Here is a 24,056-nt window from a genome sequence, read left to right on the forward strand (position 1 = left end):
TTGCTTACACTTCGAATCTATTATATTACTCGGTCCAATCTCAATGTGAAGATCAAAACAACAGTAAGTTTATAAAGATAGTTGATCGACTAAATGTTGAGCCTGTCGCAAAACAGAGAAATAGCTCAGTAAGATTTATTTCATTCGAAACATTTTCTTGAGCCAATTCACCGTTGTGTGCCGTTTAGCAAAATGTATCCAATCTGTGTGATATTTGTTCCTCACAGCAAAAATTCCTTACCCTCTGCACCGGACAGAGCAATATTTCCTCACGTCTTTTAACTGAAATGCAAGTATGGAAATCACATAGAGCAGTAATAAAATTCTCCTCTTCCTCCTCCCCAGCATTGAAAACAAAGAATTCAACATCTATCTTACATGATGTACTTAATACATCTAACATTTCTTGTACTTCAGATGCAAAGTACAATGCATCAGCTACTTCATTGGCGCACACAAATGCTTGCCACAAACAGGAACACGTACATTAGCCTCTGAGTGTACACATGGTTCTAGACCTACGAGTATGGCGAGAGTATGCACGGCTATTTGCTACGGCTAATCCAAACTTCGGTAGACTACGGAAGCATGCTATTCTCTTTCATCTGTTGACATTCCCACTGGCAGTTTGCATGAACTTTAGTCAAAATACGTGAGGAAAAACCCTTTCTCCATCGCACATTCACACGCTTAGGAATTTCGCTCGCGAGGATAATAATACCAAACACCTTGGATATTTTGCTCCATAGCACACGAGTTTAAATTAGCTGAGCAAAATGCCTCCAATGAAATTTTGCTCAGCTAATTTCTATCGTGTGTGGCAGGCTTTATATGTTAATCTGTACGGTAACAACAGCATTCCATGCAAAACGACAAACTTACTATCACAAAGATGGACACAGAGACATACCAATGAAGCTTCGCTGTCTTTTCGCTGCCGCGGCTACAGGGACATAGACTTACTTGATAAACACTGCCAGAAGATTTTTGTCCCGTCTATGCTTGAGGTAAAAAATACAAGGGGAAATAAAAGCGGGCGGACGGGACCCTAATCCAGATGGTAATAGGTCTAAAATATTTTGCATAACGGCATACTAGTGAATCTTTCACCACAAAAATCGATCAGGCCGGAAAATGTCCACCAACCACGCTCGAGATTTGCGTGGTTATTTTCTTTGCTTCATACGGTGTTGGAATGAGAGGAAACTTCTTTGCTCACGAAGTCTCGTGTCAAGTGAATATACACTGAGTTGGATCAATGTTAGTTTTGTACTGCTTCAAGTACTGCCTCCGGCAAAGCGAAGTAATCGTGCAGGCCCACTGTGCAGTGTATTCAATAATATTCAAAATCGCTCGCCTAGCATGTAGAACTCACATACATCAGAGACGCCGACACATCTCAGGTGTTAGACGTGAGTGATTGAGTCAACACTTTTGCCAGAGGCAAAATGATCCTTAAAATGTATAAATGAGTTTGCTACACAAAACGTGCAAAAGACCGGAAAATACCCCGGCAACAATTAGTAAGGCCAGAGTAAAATGTAAATGAGACTGCATCTCTAGCCCCTGCCGAGCAGAAATATCGTGAGCTATAATGATGGGTTAGAGAGATCGATAGTTCAGTTTTTTCAAAATAGTAAATTGGGATGTTCTTGCGGCAAAAATGTCTGCGATGTTTAAACTATTATAAATTCAGCTTCAGTGTAGACATTCAAGGTCGAAATCGCTAATGACCTTATTAAGTGAACATCGTGTTCCCGTGTATTTGCAAATGGGCGTGTGCGTGTAGACGACGGTGAACAAAATAAATTTCTTGAGAAAATGGAGACATTGGGGGAAACAAACGACAATTTGACGAAATGTCGAAGGGTGACACCCACCCACCTGTTGCAGTGTCCACAGCACGGCTTATCAGAACACCTCATCAACGCCTGTAAGTGTGAAAATCAGTCAATATGCCAACAGAACCGGGTGAACGAAATGGTAAAGGTGAACGCGAAATCGATGCCAGCCAAGAGCAGTCGCAGATGGTCATGAATATTGCAGTTTAATGCAAATACGCCGGGGTAGATCTGTCGCATCGCTTGCAATCATACGTGAAATTAGAACGAGTTGGTAATCTTGTAGGGTATGGAAAGGAAGTAGACGCCAATTTGATATGACTTACGTGCTTGCACATGCCTGCTAATTTCTCGACCGACTTTGTTCGGGTTTCACATCATTGGAAGATGTCGGAAATGCTTTTTACTTCAACCTGAGGATTTCCCTGTGTGAACTTCTTTTGTCCTAAAATATGAGCCCTTCAGCGAGACGTGTTAGGTTTGCAATCAGCTCACAGCATTTCAGCTAGAAAACAAACTTGTTTCATTCTGCGATTGCTTTCGCAAATTGGTGAAGTTACAGATTAGAGATACAGTAGATTCGAAGAAATATCAGTCGATGGATTCCAAGACATGTGAGTAAGCAAGTGTTCATGATACATTCTGAATGATCACCAGTCAGCTGAACAGTAGAAATGTATTTACAAGGCAATGCAATATTTCTAACGTTTGAATTTTTCTCTAGCTGAGAGCTTGTACCTGTTACAACCTTGCTATATTAAAACGATGGCAGGGTCATTTTCACATCTCGACCAATCAGGACACAGTATTTGCGCCATCTATATACTAGTACGATACAATAATGAACAAACCACCGACCTCTTTCTTCTAATTCCAATATACAGAATTTATTGTAGCTGTGGCTGTCAACGTTTCTATAATATCAATTTCGGATAGTAGTTTAAAAGCAAGCAGCGAAAGAATGGACAGTTAAACTAGCAAAGTGATGCGCCAGTATGTATACAATGTGAAGAAACATCCGTCATCTAGAAGTAAAATTAACTCCCTAGTTCTTGTTAAATATAAAAGGAGAGACGAAACACCAGTCGCATGATTGTTTGCGTAGTGTTTTGAGATCTTTACTCTATTTATGGGCACAGCAAAATGACAAGCTAGTTTCCAAAATGCATTTCAGGTTCACCGTTCATACACTCTTGATTCACAACAAGTTGTGGTCTATCACTCGCCATTCTAAATTTAAACTTCAGAATCTGATTTTTTTGGAGAAGAAAAATACTTATACGCTGAAACAAATAGTCCATTCTTTCTTGATATGTCGGCCAATTCCACAACTTGCAGATAAGGCACTTTCGGGGTGTTATGTCTACAGATATAATGCCGATCGACCAAGAGTCGCGTGCGTATTTGCACTTTGGTGTGGTCTCTATGTCATCCAAGGTGTTTTTATTGAGGTTCAAAACACTTGGTGAAGGGAAAATGTAGCTGCCGTTAAAGAAGAGGTGTAGTATTTTTACGATGATGAGTATTTACAACTCAGAGAATGAGTGCAATGTTGATGCAGGAAAAGACCCTTTTATGACCGAGAATAAAATGTCAGTTTACGTCCTGTGTTATCATGTTTACACCCTAGAGTTTGTAATCACATATATCGAGCTCTATCCTCAGATATTAGGCGCATTACAAATGTATGTATAATTATTATTATCACACTGATCGGGAATGAAAAAACAGAGAGACTGAATGAAGGAATTGGGAACACTTAAGCCATGGACCTCGTTATTTATCCTGTGCCATTGAGTATTTAAGACCCTAAGTGCTTTTCTTACGTTCTTGATTTTCGTTTGTCTATGTTTTTACTGTTTGTTATGTATCAGCTGGTCATTCATGGCTGATAAAAATTCTATCACTATTATTGACATCAATAAATACTGCTTAATATTCCTAACACCGAAGAAACACACTTTGTGTCTTTCTCCGAAAGTCAACTAGGGTGGTTGAGATTGGTTCGACTCTTCAAAACTGTCGTAAATATTTTCAAGGGACTTTAAAATGCAGCCAAGAAAAGATATACAACATGTTCATTATCTTCGATATTGGCTTCATTTACAATATAGAGGGCGCGATAACTGGAAACATTTGACAAGGTGGTCAAGGTGAGATTCCCAAAGTGACTGTGTGTAATATCAGTGACTTCCTCGTGCGAGCCTTCTTCCTCCGAGTGCAGGTAAAAGGTGACATGTATGGGTTCTTATAAATAACAGATAGGGTGTTATATTTAGGCAACAAAGCAAACCCAGCGACGGTATATCATGAGATTTTGACCAGTTCACAACATATATGCACTAGCGATAGCGAGTGCATATATGAAGTGAACTGGTCAAAATCGAGTTGTATACCGTCGCTGGGTGTGATTTATTGCTATTACATCATAACAGTATATTGAAATTCTGCCGCGGAACGTCAAAAACGCATTTTTGCTCCAGCTGAGAGCTAGCGCGTATGCCAGCCATTATACATTCTTGAACATCGAATCACAGACAGAGAAGTCGAACATTTTGGTTGATCAGGAGTTAGTCTAGTAATTTCAAAGTTGGATCCCTTGATCGGCTTGTCATAACGTTGTAGTGTGGTTCACGTAGTGTGTCCTTGTCTGTTGAAACAATTCTACTAACAGTCAGCATCTGTATGTCTCTGCCAAAAGAAATCACAACATGTAAGCTGGTTCTTTTGATGGTGAGTTACCTGGTCAATGATCTACTTAGTTTCATTATAGTCTATTGTTTTCTAACGGTCAGTTTAAATAGCCAGTTTAGTTATATTTGGGCAGTTATTTTGTTAATAGTTAGAACACTAACGCACTTTGTAATGGTATAATAATTAGTTTCGCCATTTTAAGGATTTCTGTCAATTAATAAGTAAAAGAACAATTTTCAAGCCGGTTTATTCATTTCTTGTTACCGAGTGTGTCCTTGGAAGTGATTCGTTGCAAACCATTCACTGCACTAGTACATATTTCATATCTGAAGCGTCATTTCATCACGGTAGGTTGGGATTAGACTTTCTAGTGATTCGGTCAAAATTTCATGTGATTCGTTGCTTTTAGTCTACTGCTGTGTACGTACGTGTTTCAGTGGCAAAGTTCGCCGGATCATAAACGAATGAGAATGGCCTTTCTGCATCAGTAACAGCAAGGCTGTCCGTCACTGCTCGGTCATTAAACCACAGTCCCTCTATCCCCTGTGATTAAACTAAATAGACTAATGATAGGCTAGCAAGCAGAGAAGCACGCTTTCACTTGCCGATCTCCTTCACTGTGATTTTCATGAGTGCATTGGAAGGACAACTTTTAGGTGTGATTTATATAACAATGATATCAAATTTACCACGATTCCGCTTTACGGAGAATGAATCGATAACAGTCAGATCACATCTTCAATTCGACTGTCACATGACTGTTTGCAGTAAAGTTGACCTTCATAGAGCGCCGTCGTGTGATTTCCAATGCGTTCCTTGACACACAGTATCTCAATGGTGCCTAAATACCATTTAAACAGAAAGCATGCTTCAAAGAGTTTGCTCATGGCATTGATATGAGAAATGTTGGGTATTTTCGTCGTTGAAAAACGAAAATTTCCGACCTTCCGCATCAAAGACTTCGGTTGAATCTTCTGACTTTCAATCTATGTGGCTATGACCCCTTTCATGCCTTTCTGATTGCAGTGACGTGGGGGCATCTTAGAGTCAGTAAATTATAAGATTTACAGTATTCTGTAGAGGAAGTAACTACAAAATTATTACCCATCAATAAAATCCGGTGTCGATCAAGTATCGGAGCTAAGAAAGTGACTTTTGTTGAATGTCTGAAGATGTGTTTTTTTCTTAATCGGCTACTACAGAAATATGATGCCGACAGCCAGTATGACAACATACTTAGAAATACATATTTAATCTTTATTTTCTAATTTAACAACACATGCATTTCCGCGGACAAAAGTCTATTTTATTCACATACATTATACTTTATCAAGAGTGGATAACGTTGAACATGCACTGGAGATAAACAGTTATGACATCTTAACGTAGTGCACGAGACTCCATGAGATATTGCGTGGACACGGTTGTTTTAGCAGGTATTTGTCCCTCAGTGAAGAATAGATGTGGTATCACCAACATTTACTTTTTTCAGATCAATAAAATTATGGCGACACTCTTTCATAAAGACCGACTTTCTTACACATCCCTCGTAACAGTCTGAAACATTTGATATCATTATATCTTGCGACACCTCGCGATGAGCGGGAATACTTGTAGCTTATATTCCCATATTATCGGATGCAACATACGTGTATTGGATAACCCAACTTGTAACTTCATTTTATACTGTTTCAAAAATTAATCAAATTTTGAGTTTTACGTTGGATAAAATACGAACAACAAATTAAGTAAAATATATCAATAAATCACTACAAACTTTGTCCCTATTTTCGCACTTATCACTTCACGCGATTGCCCATATTTGGGCACAGGCCCGCGGCGTGATACGTAAAAAATACATGGATGTGAGCCCCAATTGCTTTACACAGGCGCGGGATGTAGGTATATGATAAAAGTTATTAATTACTTACCAAAGCGTAGCCAAAAATACTTAATTCATTTTAAAAGACATGGGTACTTGCAGCCACTGTATCCATAACAAAAGTTATATTGAGGCATTAACAGAAGGTGGTAAAACTGTTTTTGATCCGATTTAGATCAAGCTTTCCCTGTTTACGCTACGTCTGCATTTTCCATTGCCATAAATTCAGTATCATATATATATTCAAGTCGACTGCAGACAATACAGTGAAATGCCCTCCTCGTTTGTCTTTGGTCATAAACTCGGAAGCATAATCTACGGGTAATTCCTGGTGGTGTTGTTCTTGTCAAAGTCAATGCAAACATTTTACAGAATAATGTGCGACATTCCTGTAGCTTACAATTGCCAATATCAAAAGTTGCAATGATCCACGCCCTTTCAAACATCGTCTCTTCTCAGAGAAGTTGGAACTGTGAAAGAAGAATCTCGTGCTGATTCTGCCCTTTAAGTTTGAGTTCAGCGACTCCATCAAGCCACGTTTAATACAAATTGAAGTAGCTCAGCGTGTTTCAGTCCATCACAACGCCCACTCTACACATTAAAGACATCCACATTCTACAGTTTAGGGAATAAATCTGTCAAGGGTGAATCCCAAGTGACATCAACATTGTGACATGGCACGCAGTGTAACGAGGTATTCTATTATAGAAGTAGCATATATCATCCGGCCAGGGCATTTTTTGTGAAATATACAAAGCATCATTGACAATCAAGATGAACATTGGCGAAGTGCTGAATATATTTGACGTTAGAACTCTAATTTATGCAATATCAATTCCTGCTATAATGCTTATCTAAAAACACAGCGAACTCGCTAATGCAAACGATATCACCTAATCAGATAGCTGTCCCACCGAAGCATACCAAGATCATTGTGTTCAATGTCGAGCAGAAATATAATTTACTGCTGTCGTGGTCAGCAAAACTGAACACAAACTTAGGGCTACGAAAGCAATGTTCTGTTTGAAAAAAGTCGAATGCCAGGTATCATGAACAATAATTTGCTATACATTGCGTTTCTCAATATACCAAGAAGTAAATATTAATAATGAGATACATTCAATATAAAACATTTCTAAAAATTACAGAAGCAGCCTATTATTATTGGAAATTTTGCAAAATGGAAGGTAAACCATGCCAACATCTAATACTGAAAGCGCGACATTCATTTATGATAGTTTTAATAAGCAAGTAATTCATAAATATGCAAATCTGTCGCATTATAAGTGGGATAATTTTCATGTACCTTTGATATACGTACACTAGCACAGAGGGGCATGTCCCTCTTCAAAACTGCTCTCATAATACTAGCCGATGTATTTCTAGTTGTTGCCGGAGGAGAAAGGCCGAAGGTGGGAAGGTGATGGAAGCAACTAAACGAACCACTTATCTCCTCCTGCCCTTTAACTCGGGTTCAAGAAGTTAATCAAGCTGCGCTTTGCTGTGAGTGTGGGTTATTCATGACGAGAAGTCTATCTCACCACCAATCTGATTAAAATTAGTTGTAGAGAAGGCATACGGCTCCTTCCAAAGGCTAAGGAGAGCAGCAAAGAAAAAGGTGGACACGTCGCTATATCTACTTCTGATTTTAATCAGATGGTCTTATTGTCTACCCTTGCAGTCTGTGCGCTGAAATTTAATGTAGACAAACACGTCTTCCAGGGTTGAATCCCAAGTGATTTTTTCAAACCAAATGTCGTTGTCTGTTCTATTCTAGTCTACCCCTCAAGGTAACCTAAGATGGCAAAGGAGCGTTAAAATTATAGCGCATCAGACCAGGAAGGTGACTATCCTACCTAAAATTGAAATTTCTAAAATGGCGTCGTGCTTTTGACGCCTGTAGACTCTGTCTATAACCGTACAGTGAGATAAGAAACTGGTCATTTACTTCGACCTGGGGAGGGGCTATCTGGTGGACTGGTGGTCGTCCTCCTATATATTTTACTAAGAGTAATGAGCGTGTCTTTGGCCGTGAGACGAACAAGTCGCTGACTCAGAGTGACAATTTAGAATTAATAAAGTGATTTTGTGACTCCTTCTAGTATTGCTATCTTATCGCCAAAGTAAAGGTAACATCAACAACATTTATGCATCTCTCTCTCTCTCTCTCTCTCTCTCTCTCTCTCTCTCTCTCTCTCTCTCTCTCTCTCTCTCTCTCTCTCCTCTCTCTCTCTCTCTCTCTCTCTCTCTCTCTCTCTCTCAGCCAAAGTTTGCCGAGCGTCAGAAGCAGTGTCTATCACTCCAACAACATAAACGATAATTTGACGGCAGTGTGTGCGGTCTTACACCTATTTCATTCAAGCTTTACACGAACTCTGTAAAATTCTGCCAGACATCACTGGCAATAAAAAAGTCTAATCTATGCGGGGGAGGGATGGTTGTAAAATTCTGCGAGACATCACTGGCTATGAAGAAGTTTAAAGGGGGGTTAAAGCTGTATCCCCCCCCCCCTATTTGTAACAATCAACCCTATTTGCAACAAAACTTAATTTTCAAAAAACTTTGCCGTATTTGTTGAAATATTAATAAAATGTACATATTTGTATGTTTGGCGGCAATTTTCTTTTTTTTTTTCCTTGTCAAAACTCATTTTTACGAAACTCTTTTTGTTACAAATTGGGTTGATTGTTACAAATAGGGGTGACATGTCAACCCTATTTGTAACAATCAACCCTATTTGTAACAAAACCTAATTTTAAAAAAAAATTGGCCGTATTTGATGAAATCTTGATGAAATATACATATTTATATGTTTTGGGGCAATTTTCTTTTTTTTCCTTGTCGAAACTCTTTTTTTTCCGAAAATGCTCATTAGATTAAATTTCGTTGTGCAGGTTCCTTGGGATAGGAGGCGTACTCGTAAGATACAATCAAGTCGTGCAGATACATGCAAAAAGTTTTTTTCGGTGCAATTTTCACCAATTTCGGTCAAAAATGTTGAGGAATCTTGTTTTCTGACCGAAATCTTACTAAACCTATATTCAGTCAACTTTCGTTACAAATTGGGTTGATTGATACAAATAGGGGTGACGTGTCAACCCTATTTGTAACAATCACCCCTATTTGTAACAATCAACCCTATTTGTAACAAAATTTAACCAATTTGTAACAAAACCTAATTTTCAAAACAACTTGACCGTATTTGATGAAATCTTGATGAAATATACATATTAGTATGTTTGGGGACAATTTCCTTTTTTTCTTGTCGAAACTCATTTTTTCCGAAAATGCTCGTTAGATTAAATTTTGTTGTGCAGGTTCCTAGGGATAAGAGGCCTACTCGTAAGATACAATCAAGTCGTGGAGATACATGCCAAAGGTCTGTTTCGGGGCAATTTTCACCAATTTCGGTAAAAAATGTTAAGGAATCTTGTTTTCTAACCGAAATCTTACTAAACCTATATTCGGTTAACTTTTGTTACAAATTGGGTTGATTGTTACAAATAGGGGTGACGTGTCAACCCTATTTGTAACAATCAACCCTATTTGTAACAATCAGCCCTATTTGTAAGAAAATTTAACAAATTTGTAACAAAACGTAATTTTCAAAAAAACTTGGCCGTATTTGATGAAATCTTGATGAAATATACATATTAGTATGTTTGGGGACAATTTTCTTTTGTTTTCCTTGTCGAAACTCATTTTTTCCGAAAATGCTCGTTAGATTAAATTTCGTTGTGCAGGTTCCTAGGGATAAGAGGCCTACTCGTAAGATACAATCAAGTCGTGGAGATACATGCCAAAGGTCTGTTTCGGGCAATTTCCACCAATTTCGGTAAAAAATGTTAAGGAATCTTGTTTTCTGACCGAAATCTTACTAAACCTATATTTGGTTAACTTTTGTTACAAATTGGGTTGATTGTTACAAATAGGGGTGACGTGTCAACCCTATTTGTAACAATCAACCCTCAACCCCGAAACAAACTTTTCAACCTCAACCCAAACCCCGAAACAAACTTTTGGCATTAATCTCCACGACTTGATTGTATCACAGAGAAACATGGACAGAGTCGCAACGGGTATTGCTTAAGGCGTGAAGCGGTTACGTAACCCATCCATGTTCGCCTCGCCTCAGGTTGCTCTCGCCTCTCTTTCCGAAGAGTGCCGACCATGCATCCTTCGGTAATTTTCGGATTTTCGCCAATTGTTTAGCGAAAGTATGTTCGGCAAAGTTTGTGTTGTTGTTGTCGTGTGGTGCTGAGCAGAATTCACGTGCTGGCGAAAAGGGGAGTGTTTTGGGCTTTAGGAAAGTGAGTTTTACCGTTTTAAAAATTCCTCTCATATTTTTATGAATATATAATGAGTATGTTTGAACCAAATTTGAAAGTCTTTTATCGATACTGTTACGTTTTACTCAATGGTTTACGGTCAGTCATACCGTCTTTTACACGTGCGTCAAGGAAGGACATGTTTATGAAACTACTGGCGTGTTATGTTTTGATTGGCGTGGAGCAGTGTTTCTGGCCTGAGAGCTCACAAAGTAACTATGGTTGCTACGCGACTGGCAGTACGATGCTATCTCGTCGTATTGTTCGCATAATCTCGTGTAATTATCAACCACAAACAAAGCCTCAAAAAAGTTTAACACCTTTGAAGCTCATTTTAATATGAAAAGCTACCGAGACGACCATGGAACAAAAGGCAAGCAGCGTTTCCAGTCTGTTTATACTATTTGTCTATGATTGTATCTTACGAGTAGGCCTCCAATCCCTAGGAACCTGCACAACGAAATTTAATCTAATGAGCATTTTCGGAAAAAATGAGTTTCAACAAGGAAAAAAAGAAAATTGTCCCCAAACATACTAATATGTATATTTCATCAAGATTTCATCAAAACGGCCAAGTTTTTTGAAAATTAGGTTTAATACAAATTGGTTAAATTTTGTTACAAATAGGGTTGATTGTTACAAATAGGGTTGATTGTTACAAATAGGGTTGACACGTCACCCCTATTTGTAACAATCAACCCAATTTGTAACAAAAGTTAAGCCCATATAGGTTTAGTAAGATTTCGGTCAGAAAACAAGATTCCTTAACATTTTTTACCGAAATTGGTGAAAATTGCCCCGAAACAAACTTTTTGCATGTATCTGCACGACTTGATTATATCTTACGAGTAGGCCTCTTATCCCTAGGAACCTGCACAACGAAATTTAATCTAACGAGCATTTTCGGAAAAAAATGAGTTTCGACAAGAAAAAAAAGGAAATTGCCCCCAAACATATAAATATGTATATTTCATCAAAATTTCATCAAATACGGCCACGTTTTTTTGAAAATTAGGTTTTGTTACAAATAGGGTTGATTGTTACAAATAGGGTTGACATGTCACCCCTATTTGTAACAATCAACCCAATTTGTAACAAAAGCAGTTTCGTAAAAATGAGTTTTGACAAGGAAAAAAAAAGAAAATTGCCGCCAAACATACAAATATGCATATTTTATTAATATTTCAACAAATACGGCAAAGTTTTTTTGAAAATTAAGTTTTGTTACAAATAGGGTTGATTGTTTAAAATAGGGGTGATACAAAAGCGACATGCAGGCCTCATACGCTGTGCTTGTTTTGGGTTAACCGCATAGTGCGGGTTCATCGTAATAATCACACTTGCCGCTAGTCTCCGACCCCTTCTGCCGCTGATAAACCATTAGGATTACGAATTTTCATTGGAGATTGTAAACGTTACATTTCCACAGCCCTTAGACAAATCTTCAGCATGACCAGTTTCTGTTACAAAATTCGATATCAGTTTGACAAAATGATTCGTAGGCGCTGCGATTCACGTTCATGGCTGGCAGTTTAGAATATTTATGATATCATCCTAATCGGTATCATTTCTCCAAGGTCTTATCTTAACTAACTCTACTTAATCTAAAGAGTTTACTCTTTGGCTAATCCGATGACTGGCTAATTCTATGTCCATGAGGCCTATGTGTTACACTACATCTGGCTATAAAGGCCATGTGCAAAGAAGCTCATTCTAGAGGTAGAAACATGTCCATATATCATTCATCTCTGAAATAACATAATTACAATCCACCTAAATTTCTCGCTGAGATCATATCACGTTTATCTTGAAATCCTAGGTAAATTAACCTTTTGTGTCATGTACGGTCTTCGGTATATATATATATATATATATATATATATATATATATATATATATATATATATATATATATATATATATTTATTTATTTATTTATTTATTTGAATCAGGCTCTAGGCCCATAGAAAAATACCATAAATAAAGCAAAAATAACAAATACACACAAAAATCAACTATACAGAAAAAAACTTCAGTATAAATAGTTCTCCAGTGCCTGCACTGTAGTGAGTCAATATATGTACAAGCATAAATAGTCTTAATATAAGAAATCTGAGATCTCTTTATTCTGTTTATAAAGTTAAAAGTTGTTTACGCAGTAACTCGCCAAAAGACAATACATCATAGACAACAAACAGGGTACTAATACTACAACGTCTTGACAGATTAAAAAGTCGTCTGAAACAATTATTATACGCCACTCGAATTTTCGTTAGAGAGCGCTTTGTAAAGGTGGACCAAAGCTGGCAGCAGTATAAATTTGAGCAAAATGATTTAAATAATCTGGTTTTCACCTGTATAGAACAGTAAGCAAACTTTCTGAAAAGAAAGTTACCACGAATATACAATAGCCGCATTTGTCTTTTAATGTCATCGTCATCGTTGAAAGAGCTAATTATAAAGACACCCAAATACTTGTACGAGTGGACAAAAGAAAGCTTCATACCACTAAGACAGATTTCAGGCATATTGATAAGTTTAAAACTATTGGGCATTACAATCATACATACAGTTTTCTTTTGATTATAAATGATATCATGTTCAGCACCGTAAACCTCACAAATAAGAATAAGTTTTTGCAGGCCCTTGCTTGTCGGGCAAAAGATAACTAAATATCAGCGTAACAAATATGATTAAGTCTTCTACCACCAAAAAGACAGCCAACATTACAACTGGATAAACTAGAGCTAAGTTCATCAATGTAAACATTGAAGAAAAGTGGCGAGAGAATGCCCCCTTGACGAACACCGTTTAAAACATTAAATGCAGTAGATATTGTAGATCCCCACCTAACGCACACTTGCTGAGATCTATACCAAAAAACAATCAGTCGTACGAATATTCAGGAACTCCTCTCGATAAAAGCTTTGAAAAAGTGTCCAATGATTGACACGGTCGAACGCCTTAGAGGCATCCATATATGTATATATACATACATACATATACATATATATATATATATATATATATATATGAATGAATGTATGCATGCATGCATGCATGTATGTATGTACAGCGTATGTATGTATGTATGTATGTATGTAAGCTTATGTATGTATATACATACATGCATGTATGCATGCATGTATGTATGTACAGTGTGTGTATGTAGCATGTGTGTATGTAAGCTTATGTATGTATGTATGTATGTATGTATGTATGTATGTATGTATGTATGTATGTATGTATGTATGTATGTATGTATGTATGTGCCTGTTATAGATTCTGGAAAATAAAGGGACTAATATTTATTCGAGCGACAGACTCCTCGTGGAAACATGATGAACTCTTTCTGAATAAGCTGATGATGACAACAGTGTCCTTGAATGCGAAAGAAGCGAAAGTACACCATTCAATAGAGCGATAAAAGTCATTTCCTATCATGAACACTCTTGGGACAACTTTGGTAGGCATGGTATTGAATTAATAGTATATAAAGGGGCATTGAGAGCGATTTCCCATCATACCGAGCGTTCATCTTCTTGCGATCACGAAATCGATGATATGCTACACCAAATCAAAATATCTCAACATTTCGGAATAAGAATTTGTATTCAATGCATGTATTTGGATGGGGCGATGTTTTCCTTGAATTACCACAATTTAAAGCAAGCCAGTAATGTAGTGAATACATTGAGTGTATTTTCCTGCAAGTTTTTGTGAGACTTGCAAACGGGAGAGGCGCAATGTCAAGACTTGCGAAATGTCATGGACGGGATAATTTTATATCGACGTTAGTCTTGTGAAGTCGATTTTGACTAACATCGTATCCCAAACCGCACAAATACCGGGAAATAGCAATTATATACGGCAATGGGCGTGCCCAGTGAACCGGATAGACCTATTCACGATAAAATCACAATATAATCCACTGGGTGGTAGCAGTGACGTAATGCCTGATCAGCCAAACGAAACCAATCAAGCTTCACATTTGATAGGAATATCGTTCAAATCATGCAATACACTAATGAGAAGTTCACTGAATCATGCGTCGTTCAAGGTTAACTGTAAAAGGTCAGAGGACAAGAGCAGTGTATCATGTATAGAGCAAAATATATGTGTGTTTTGAAAAAAAAACATACCGTATACGTGATCATTCTACATCCGCCCATTTGACGTATTTTTTCTCAGATATGGACCGAAGGACTTACCTTCTATATTTTACATCTTTTCGTGGATTATATCGGCTTGTAAATTCTTAAAGATGTATAGTAATCCTGGTATCACTTTCTTCGGTCGATGGAGAACAGGCGAAGCGGTTTGTTGTCACAACTGGGGCAGGAAATGCCTGGTTCACGGAGCGCTGAGATTCGCGTTGCCTGGGCATGGGGACTGACTGCATGAAAACCAAGTCACCCAGTGAACAACTTTCCATTGACCTAAGGTGTCTTTATAAACATGGCATTAAGGCAAAGCATGTTCCATTTGAAAACGGCAACCCCTAAAAGCGAATTACCATGATACCGCATAAATTTAGATTCTTATTTTCAGTATTTACTTATTAATATCAATAATGTTTGCAGAAGCTATTTTTTGAGTCGTAGTATAGGGGTTAAAAGTTCCTATATGTTGCTGTGATCAGTGAAATTACATCCATCACTAAAACGGAATTAGTTTGACCGAGGCTGTATAGGTCAATTTTCTTCAATATCAGGAGACTGAAAATATTCAAAAACAATCCTTTTAGACTGTTTTGGGCAGTGCTGTCAATAGTTTTACGTACCTCTAACTTAATAACATCAAGTGACATGTACTTCTACTTGAGTTCAAATCGATTTCTCCTACATTCTTGACAGACCGCACATTCTTAGCTTTGGCAGGTTGATTTGAATATCATCAAGTTGCGTTGTCATGTTTCTTCACACACTGTTATGTGCTCTCCGGATGTCCCTGAATGGTATACAAATCGACAGGTGTCTCGTGTCGGCGCCGGTAATGACTTTGGGGAATGGAGATAGTGTATGTAGCCTCGGTGATGGATCGTGGCAGCATTAACGGCGATGCCTGTAAAACAGACGGGCGAATAATCGCCAATAATGACGCCGTGCTTTTATCTTAATGCAAGTGAGTGCTTTGTCTTCAGTTGTCGACAGAAAACTATCTGTTGATGTTTTCTTCGTTATTTTAAAGATACCCAGCAACTTGGCACTTAATCTTCTAATATGTTTTGATAGAGAGACCGATTATGTCAAATATCAGAAAAATGCATATGTGTGTATGAACTTACTCAGCACTGATAGATTTTATAGCAGTTTTGCGCATTTTATCACGTTTATATTGACAATCTGATATCTGGTATGTTCCTGCTTTCTTAAACACCTACCGTGTTTGTCTTCAAAAAGTTAAAAATGCCAAAAAAACCTTACTCTGTACATATGGCACGTTGATCAGTATGTGCAATATCGACATGTAACCCTATGATTTGGACAATATCCAAAATCATCGTCATGTTCATGTTCCATTACATAGAAAGCGGTTAACTATCCACAGACTACATTATTGAGCTTCAGGAAGATGCGACTCTCTCGATATATCTCTCTCGTGAAAATTGAATCCCATAGGACTTAGCTAAACACTCGACATCGCTTTGTCCATATTTGGATAATAATTTGCACGTTAATATTTCATTTTACTTACAAAGATAAACCGCACTCCAGGATATGTATTGGAAAATATAAAAAACAACGAAACAATAATTGGACCATAATTTCTGTACCCATTACTTTTGGGATAACTTTTTTACGTTTCTTGACACGCATGACGATGCCTCCCAGCTACGGTTTATTAGCGGATTACCTGAAACGTCATTGATGACGTCAATGTACCGGTTAATATTGAAAGGATTTAGAAAATATCAAGACCTATCGAAAATAGAACTCTAAAGATAACTCGCTATACCGTTCAAGTAAGTAATTACTATAATTCAGACTAGATCGTTGTTGATTAAGCTGCTGTTTTAACAGCACGATGATGTCCAATATGTCGTTGAGGGCGCTTCATTGGCGTTGGAGTTGTAGTTATCACTGCCAGCATCAATTGTTTTTGATTCCTCCCAAGTGAAAAAATTCAATCTTTTGATGTGTTTGCCGGGGTCATCTCAAAATTACATTACACTGACTGATCGTTGGAACACACTCAATAAGCAAAACTCTCTTAAATCAGGAATTTACGGTCACTCAAATAGGAAATAGCCGCGTGCAGCAAACAAACAAAGGGGAACAGGGAAGGTAAATATTCAATGTTGTCATCATCTAAACAATCAAATACCAAACAATGGACGAAATACACCTGTTTTGCTAAAGCTGAAAACACTGTTGTGGGAAGATGTCTAAATGGAGAATAAAACAGTCACACTTTCATATTGAATACTCTCCTCTATCCAAATTAAAGGGAAACTGTCGTCGGAACTGCACCTGTGCGAGTCCCTTGTTTACAAACAATAAATTTCGTGTACGATATCTAGATGCACCTCATCATCATAGCTGCAGTATTTAAATTATACGATGTAGATTATGACAGATATGTTTTAACTTTCATCAATCACCATCGTACCTCGGATACAGTGTTTACATCGGTCGTATCATTTTGAATATACGATTTCTGCTCACTATGACACACTGGGTGACCTCGGAAAGCCGTCTTTTTAAGCGGCTAAACTCCTCCCTAAACATTAATCGAAAAAGTGCCAAAGATAGGTTGCAACCGTGCCTTAAGATTTTTGTTTGAAAAATGGTCATATTTTGGTAAAACCTAAGATAAACTTTTCCATTCTATCATTCGATGTGCTATTAAACGATGGCCACTAGAAGCGACGTTTTGCAAGTTGGTTTCTGTTGTTGTTGTTGTTGTTGTTTTCTTTAGCGTCTATCGTTTAACCCGATCAACGGTAAATAGTTGGACTTTGTATTATCGATCGCATGCATGTAAATTATACTCAAGGGTACCGTTAATGTTTAACTACAATGTGGGGAATCACATGTGTTATTAAAATAACCTGAACAAAGATCAGAAAAGGGTCTAAAAGCTACTCAAGATTTCTGTCGAAGATTTTTGGCAAAGTCAAGCATGAATAATTTCTGTACATGACAATTTTTGCGTCCTACAACTAAAGCTACACTAGTATGCGACGTGGACAAAGCGGCATGAATCTTATACAGTACTGCAAAACACCAAATTTGTCGATAAATTTTGATTCCCGTATCCGGTGGTGTAATAGAGAGACAGAGAAAGAGAGAGACAGTTTTAAATCTAGCCTTGGATAGTTTAATCTATAGTATAAAGGAAAACGAATCATTATAAGTGAAGACTGGATTATGCCCTCGGGGTATTTTTCTATCATCGGACTATCCGCATCTTCTCATATCAGTAAATAGCAATTATGTTTGTAGGAGATGCTTTTCTCCAAAACAATGGAATGGAGTTAAAGTGTATTCGTGGCGAATTTTGAAAAGTGGGATTGATGCTCGACTTTAAGAAAATCGATTTTCAGCGAAATTTGCGGCCTACCACATCCCAGGGGGAGTATCTCGTTTACAGGAAACAGAGGGTATCAATGGATGAGGTGGTTCGAGGCGAGCCTTGTGAATTGTCTACCAATGCGAAAACGCGAATGGTGAATTGGATCGCGAGGAAATCCCTCCTTTCCGGATCTTTCGATGTCAAAATGGAATGCCGCGTTGCGGACATTTAATGTGATATACACGGATCGTGTGAGAATTGATAAGCCTTAAGATTAGTCTGGCTCAATCCCTTCAAGGGAATAGCCATTATTCTGTTGTTAAATGCATTTTAATGGCAATGGGAAGCAGTGAGTAGTATGTAGCATAGAATGTAAGAGTTTGAAAAATTCGGATTAAACCACTCAGACGTGATGGCAGAACACAAATATTGAAGTGACTGATCACGAACAAGACTGAAGACAAAAAATTAGGAATATGCTGAGTAGATCTGGTTATGTGTCCAATACAGCTGTTAGAGACTACCCTTTAATTAAAAGAATCTTCTTTGAATTCATGCTTTCTCTTGTGTTTCTCGATTGTTTCAACTCTCTTACCTGTCACGGTCGCAGCTATTTCTCTGTGACTATTCTCTCCACGAAACATTCAACAAACGTATTACATCCGAGAATGATTGGAACATATCTGGGACAATAATGTAATGCTGCTGAATAAATCGAAGGTAGTCATTCCCCACCCAGTCAACTGCCATACTGTCATGCTGGGGATAGGGCGTGGTCAAAATGGAAACAGAAGTAGGCCCCTATAGACATAGCAAAAATCGCTGGAAAATGCAGTCATGTGGAATATAAGGCCGAGAAAAAAATTGTGCTTCCGATAACCCGACCTACCCTATTTTTACCTGCCGACCCTAAACTTTTTAAAGCTACGTAAACACAGATGTAAAAAGAGAGAGAAAAAACTATGAAATCACGCATTCATTACCTGGCATTTGATTTTTGCTTGAACGAAGATGTCTTTTGTGTTTTTATTCCTTTTATATGTATGATATGTTTTATTCTGGAATGTTGTGGTCAGTGTTTGATCGCCCTGAACCCCTGAGAAATGCATACTTAAAAACAAAATTATTTTGGAAAAGAAATCTCCGCCGACCTACCTACCCTATGTTTGAAAATCATGTTATCGGAACAGCACAATTTATTTGTTTGGCCTAAGAAAACTATCACTAGATTCAAGTGTCTGTGTCTGGAATCAACGCATAAACTCATCGCTGTATATACGCATGGCGTACGTAAAGATCAAAAATGAAACACATAATTCATAATATATCAACTGCAAAACTGGTTTATTTGCTTTTTGTTGTTGTTGTTTTTTCGCTGCCGAGTTCAGATCGATCCGAGATGGTGGCTCGGAAAATTACGGAATGAAAACGCCCATTTCATTATCTGCTGTGAAAATAAACAAGTTTTCGACAAATCACTGTTTATAGATTGGGTGACTTGAAAAAAAATTATTTTCAATGTTTTTACTTAAAATTGCTCTGTTTTGTTGTTAAAAATATCTTTGAAATGTTTTCAGTGTAAACATCTTACAAGCTTGTGCAACCATGGAAGCAATTTTATTTCCTATGCTATCGAGGATTCAGTGTCGGCTATTTAAACTTGTGCAGCCTGTGACAGTTGGTTAATAATGCAGTCTAATGGGCATAGCTATTAGGCAATTATAATCCAAAGTGAAAATATAGGAAAGGAATATGGAAATTTGAATGAAGTTTTTCGAAAAATTTTAAAATGATACAGTAGAGTGCTAGTTTTACCATTGACCTTAGTTGGGTCTATGGGTTTACTATAGGTAAGCGGACGAGTAGGAGGCGGTTTACGGAATTTAACGGTACAGTTTGCCAGTATAACTCCGAGGCCCGCAGGGCCGAGGAGTTTTATGGCAAACTGTACCATTAAATTCCGTAAACCGCCGACTACGAGTTCGCTGACCGTGTTATACCACGAATTTGCCGAGTTTTAGAGCCTTGTTTGCACGCCGAAAGTTTTTATTTGTAATTTTAGTGTAGACTTGGTTCAAGTCGGTGAATTTTAAAAAAACAAAATCATTTATAATAGTTTCTCTTGTGTCTCTCCTATTTCGTACAAACCTATCCGGAATTTGGCAGCTCACGCCAGGTTTTCCCAGCGATTGAATGCGTCACGTTTGAGTCTGCGCAGTAGTGATTCCGGGTGAAACTCCGCTGTATAGCGTTCACCCTACTCATCGCGTCCACTCACGCGCGCGTTTCACATGAAAGCAAAATACAAATCATTGCGTCCACTCCACTCAAACATTCACAAATCACAGACTTGAACAAGTCTAATTTTAGTGCAGCGCAAGTTGAAACTTTGGCAGGAAAACATTGCCGCGTTTTGACACCTTGTTGAACGAAAGTATAAAAAAATAAGCCATGATTGGATAAAACAAAGTTGACATGTGTTGCTATTGTAGTGCGATGACGTGGTTGAGCACCTGGTTTGATTGGAATTGTATGAATTGTGTTTGATTGATTGGTTGGTTGGTTGAATGAAGTGAAAAGGTGTTTGCAGATCGACGTTAGAGTCACACTTTTGCTCATTTGGGTCGAAAACTTTGAGCAGCATACACGCAATTGCCGAGTCGCTCTACGTATATCGATATGGCGGATGAAGTACAAATGAAAGCTGTATCCGGTGCACTTCAACTACCAAAGCCAACGATGGAAAAGAAAAGTCACCCCTGTCACGCCAGTGCTAACGGCCACAATTGGAAGACCAAGCTACACAGCCACGTCAGAGAAAGGCGAAACAGAAACTGCAAGTACAAAAAATACGTGTAGATCCACAATGACTGTGGTACTGCGTGTGTGTTTGCCTGTAGCTAGATTTAACTTTACCAAAGGCGACTGAAACCTCTACATTCAGTGTTGATAACTGACTTTGAAGTCTTAAATTTCAGCTTCGAATGATCGTGATAACAATAACCTTAACGCAGAAGTGATATTTGCAATCAATGCCGTTATTTCATGGTGACCAGTAATTGATTTTGAGATGTACAGTCGTGCAAAATTAATTCAGTCCGGTGATTCTTTTAAAGTCTCTCTACTCTGTACTTGATGGTGAAATAAATTTCTTATGGTATAATGTCTCGCATTTGGTTTTTTTTTACTCGTCGCCACGTGACGTTCTTTTGTTTAAAAAGTGTCCATTTTACAAGTTCTTTTGTTTAAAAGTGTCCGATTTACTAGTAAACCGGACAGTTTTTAACAAAAGAACTGTCCGATTTACTAGTAAATCGGACACTTTTAAACAAAAGAACTTGTAAATCGGACACTTTTTAAACAAAAGAAAGCCAGGTGGTATATGATAAAATATCCCGAGTCGGTTATGGAAATTAGAGAGCATGGTTAGAACAATGGGCACGAGGCGGAGAGTGGTATAACTACACTAATTCATGGTTGCGATATGCGGAGGCATTGTACGTCATCTCCTTCCTACGCTCATGATATGTCATTGCAGTAAAGAAAATGCAAATTCGTGCAGATATATGCCGCTTTGCAGATTCTTGGGCTTTTTTGCCACTTCTACAAATTTCGGATTACCTAGATTTAGTTGAATCGGATATAAATTACCACTATGATGGGCATCTTGAGAAACCGTGTGTAAGTTCACTATGGAAAGCACTGTACGTGTAAAAAGAAGAGGGCAAAACAAGTGTAGACTGATAAACAATGATTGGGCAGTTCTGTTTTTCCTGGTGCACTTCAGAGTGACCAAAAAAAAACTGTCTTGGCCCCATATAGTTTGTATGGATGGAGAAAAATGTCCACTGATTCTGCAATCCCAGCTGCTGTTTGTATGTACAGGTTAAGGTATAACACATTTATATATGTAAAATCAAATTAATCAGAATATGGACCCTCCGCTGAGACAATATCGTCAAATATGGGTATATATGTATTGGCAAAATGTAAGTATTATGCTATGATAAAATCTTTCTGTGAAACCCTAGTCATGAAAGCGATCAGTGTGATATTTTCAAATCATTATTGTAATCGGCAATTCGGGCCTGGGTATCCTTTAAATTTGGGGATATAAATTTGCCATAAGCATAATCTGTCAGGGCTAGCTACCCTTCCCCACCCCAACACTATCACACAGACACACATAAACATACAGAGACACACGAAGAAATCAACAGGTTGTTGAGGCTGACATGATGCAATTATCACAATTATTATATCATTACTGTCAATCCAGGTTGTATTGCAGGCAGCATATGTGTTCAGCGATATATTATTCTCTCCTATGTAAATGTTTTGTTTGTAAGATTAATTTAAGATACAATGATAATCCATCATTAGACGGCGTAAAATAAATTCTTTGTTTGCCGTCCACGTGCGGGTAGGTTTTTGGACGAAATCTGAAAAACAAACACAGATCGTCTGCTCGAAAATACGGCGCGTTGTGCCCTTCCTTTGTCCGCAATGACACATTCAGAGTGCCATCAAGCAGAGGTTTACTTAAATGTCGCAAAAACGCAAATGTCGTATGATCGTTTCCAATATAAATCAGACTATATACCTATCGTAAAGGGGTACATTAGCCGTTTTACGTATAAAGTGTACGTATGCACCTCGTGATGTAGCGGACTACAGTTTTACCGTAAAATCGATCGACTGTCTTCACAAAACACGATTGGAACCAATTTGGGATAATTGGATTTTCATATTTTGCAAATTTCTCAAAAGTGTTAGGTGCCATATACCTGAATGTTGCAATATCGCAAATTACTCATAAAAACAAGTGCGTACATGAAAAGAAAAGCAGCTGAGATAACATTTGTAGATTAAATCCACATTGCTTCACCATCCAATTATGAAATTATGAAATTGTTTTGTCTCCATATAAGACGGATCGAAAACATATCTTGACTGGTTTGGCTTCGAATACGGAACGGTACTGAATTTCCATCACCTTTTCCGAGATCCGCGATTGATCACGATAAGCTTATTGGATCTGCACCGGGGGAAGCTGGTACCGCAGGTGAAATGTTCGTTGTTGAATGCTCCGAATAGTTCGTACGCAGTTGTAGTTGCTCTTTCAAAAATAGCAATTGGATGTCTTGGCAAGCAGAATATTTGGCATTTTAGTATGCAACAGCGCTGATCACTTAACGTCATTTTTCTTTCATTAATTTGCAAAAGTAAATATTTGTTCGCATTTTGCGCATGAACGATGAAAAGAAAACCTGCTAGTGTTATTACTACTATAAAGTTCGTGGGTTGCACTCTGTCGCCCCAGATTTTTCGGCCCGCCATTCTCGAATACCAAATGGCAGAAAGATGCGGTTTTTAGCCCCTGCATTCTCTGTACGGTAAAGAATACGGTGGTGCACAAATTAGACGCCAACATTCATATTTTCCGTAGTCTCGCGAGATCTTGCAATTTCACGCAATACTTTTTATTGCCCGTGCCCCCCAGCCAAATTCTATTGATGGGACAAATTATCCACCAAAATGGTATTTTCCGGGACAGAACTTTACATACTTTCTTTGGAGAGTCGTAGAAGTAACATCGCCCTTCTCAATAGGCTTATAACATTTTCTATCAGGCGACATTAATACGTGTCTCAGGGGCCGTGGATAATTAAAGCATGCGCACAGTAAACGAAACTATGTGCGTTGGGCCTCAACCCCCCCCCCCCTTCCCCCCTCCTAAATGAAAGTTTGGAAGTGCAAAAATCCAACCCACCAGCCTCATTCTGTATCATA

General features: G+C 38.0%; 1 protein-coding gene across 1 annotated transcript in view; it reads right to left on the reverse strand.

The window, feature by feature from the left end:
• Positions 1–15,809, reverse strand: part of LOC139116724 (dual 3',5'-cyclic-AMP and -GMP phosphodiesterase 11A-like) — a 116,071-nt gene extending 100,262 nt beyond the window's left edge. Inside the window, exons 1-2 of the mRNA XM_070679333.1 lie at positions 15,529–15,809; positions 14,957–15,141 (exon numbers count right to left, since the gene is read on the reverse strand). The gene's annotated coding sequence lies outside the window, so the exon portion shown is untranslated. The remainder of the gene's footprint in view (positions 1–14,956; positions 15,142–15,528) is intronic.
• Between the last annotated feature and the right edge of the window lie 8,247 nt (positions 15,810–24,056).

The sequence above is a fragment of the Ptychodera flava genome, chromosome 18 (genome assembly GCF_041260155.1).
Source record: "Ptychodera flava strain L36383 chromosome 18, AS_Pfla_20210202, whole genome shotgun sequence".
Taxonomy (NCBI): Eukaryota; Metazoa; Hemichordata; class Enteropneusta; family Ptychoderidae; genus Ptychodera; species Ptychodera flava.